Genomic DNA, 2615 nt, shown 5'->3' with positions numbered 1-2615 from the left:
GGGTATAGGGATCTTTTGGGATAGCATTTGAAATGTAAATAAAGAAAATAATCTAATTTAAAAAAAGAAAAAAAATTGAAATATCAAATTACAAAATAAATGGGTTATCAAAGTTAGAAAAGACATAGAGATGGAAAATAAACCTGAGGAGCAAGCCAGACCTGAGAAATCAGTAACACTGTCTTCTTCAAGGTGAGCTCGAGTAACACTGTAAGTCACTAACCCATGTTAGTACTGAGGTACTAAAGCAGTACTCAGTTTGTAACTGTGGTATTTATATCGACAGGTCAAGTTATTCTTTCCACAGTGATGGTATCCAATTAAAATCATAAGGTTAAAGTTGCAGGGCTTATTTGTCCACACAACATTGGCAGAAGGGAGCATATACTTGAAAAGTCTGGAGGGCATCTTTCTTAATTGAATATGAAAAGCTGAAATGGCCCTTAGCTCAACCCTGGGTCTCCAGATACGTCCTGCAGTCCTTGAGAATAGTTATGGCATCCCCACAACGTGAACCCAGAGTCAAAATGATCTAAGAAAAAGATTCCATTCTTCGGGGTTTAGGAATTCTTAAAAAGCCAATAAAAACATAAAATACACCACTGAAGAAAAGAATGAAGGATGCTAAGGCAAACAAGAAACAGTATTAAAAATGAAATAAGCCCCCAAAATAGATAAAGCGTGTGAATAGGTAGAGGAAAAGGATGCTTTGAAGAGATTATGACGAGGCAGTGTCAAAGGATGGTGACTGGGAAGGACCGAGCTGAACTCTGTGGTAAAGGACCTTGTGGACCCGTGTATAGCACAGGGAGACTACAGTCATAGCATCCAAAATCAAGGGCAGATCTCTCAAGTAACCCAAGGTGACTCCTAATCTGCCATCTGCCAGTTTACAGCAGTTTCATGAGAAGAACACAGGGAACAATATGACCCTTGAAGCTGATGGGGAAAGCACTTCTTTCCATGAAATAGGTGGACCAAAGCCAGGGTCTAGTGATAAATCTCTTCTTGGAAGGAAGGAAGGAAAAGTATGTGCTGAATACCAGCATTACTGTCCACAACATCAAGTGGAAAACTGACCACTTCCTGGAAGTCTAGCATGAACGAAGGCAGGAGATTTATCAGGAATGTTATCAACTATTTTTGACTTGTGTTGTGACATTGAATATTGATGTAGACCAAATTAAGAAACAGACTGAAAATCTCTCCAATATACTTGATGAGAAACAAAAGCTTTCCCCACAATTTCAAGGTATTTGTAAGGAGAAAATTGAAAAATTTAAGAAGTTACGTGATGGCCAATTGGAGAATCTACAGGCTATTAAGAGATGTTGCCAGAAAGCTAAGGTTGAGGAAGCCAGAAAACAAGTTGACATCTTAGAGAGCCTGCTCATGTAAAGCAGCAGGAAGAAAAGGTTGGTGTTCAATCATCTCTTCTCCATTATTTTCTTGACACCTTGAAGAAAGAAGCTCAACCATAACAAGGTTTCACGATATGATTACCCTTGCGAATCTATGGTGACATAAAGACCACAACTGAAGTGATTGTAATTTCCTTCCTTGTTCTCATCTGTAAGGCATCAGAAAACCTTTACTGAGGATGTTTTGTTTTTTTAAGTTGTGCACACAGTATCTCTCCATCAGGGATATTCAAGCTCTCCTGTACAGTTGAAGTTCATGTTCTGGGATTTCCTCTACATATTCCATGGGAAATCTCTACTGGCCAGCTTCATCTAAAGATTCTGTTGATTTAGAGGGTCTTGTTTTCCTGGTGTCCTCCATCCCCTCTGATTCTTACACCTTTTTGGTCTCCTCTTCCACATGGTTCTCTGAGCCAAGAGGGGAGAGATTTGATAGAGACATCGCATTCTGAGCTGAGTATTCCAAGGTCTCTCATTATGTGCATATTGCCTGACTGTGGGTTTTGTCTTAGGGTTTTACTGCTGTGAACAGACACCATGACCAAGGCAACTCTCATAAGGACATTTAATTTGGACTAGCTTACAGGTTCAGAGGTTTCAGTCCATTATCAACATGGCAGCATTCAGGTGGGCCGGCATGGTGGTACAGGAGGAGCTGAGAGTTCTACAGCTTCATCTGAAGGCTGCTAGCAGAATTCTGACTTCCAGGCAGCTAGGATGAAGGTCTTAAAGCCCACACCCACAGTGACACACCTAGTCATCAAGGCCACACCCACTGCAATGGGGCCAGACCCTCTAATAGTGCCACTCCCTGGGATGAGCATATACAAACCATAACAGGTCTCTATAGTTGTTCCTATCTGCTACAAGAGGAAGCTTCCCTGAAGATGGCTGAGCAAGACTTCTAATTTTTGAGTCAAGCAAAATGCCATCAGGAGTCATTTTATTGCTACTTTCTTTTAGTGTCTGGGTTTCTCCTTGGTCCCTGAGTTATCTAGTCTCAAGTTCTTGGTTACCCAAGCAGTGTTGGGTATGGATTCCATCTCATGGAGTGGGCCTTAAGTCACATCATATATTGGTTGGTTACTCCCACAAGCTTTGTACCATCACTGAACTAGCACTTGTTGCAGACAGGATCTATTGTATATAGAAGAATTGTAGCTGGGTTGGTGTTTACACTTCTCCTTTGGTAGT

The 2615-nt window shown here is 41.0% G+C and overlaps 1 pseudogene; it reads left to right on the top strand.

Annotated features, from left to right (window-relative positions):
• Positions 1–130: 130 nt before the first annotated feature.
• LOC110326770 lies at positions 131–1461 on the top strand (annotated as a pseudogene).
• The last annotated feature ends 1154 nt before the right edge of the window (positions 1462–2615 follow it).

Source organism: Mus pahari, chromosome 9, assembly GCF_900095145.1.
Source record: "Mus pahari chromosome 9, PAHARI_EIJ_v1.1, whole genome shotgun sequence".
Taxonomy (NCBI): Eukaryota; Metazoa; Chordata; class Mammalia; order Rodentia; family Muridae; genus Mus; species Mus pahari.
The sequence above is the reverse complement of the archived record's forward strand: the minus strand, read 5'-3'. Positions and strand labels throughout refer to the sequence as shown.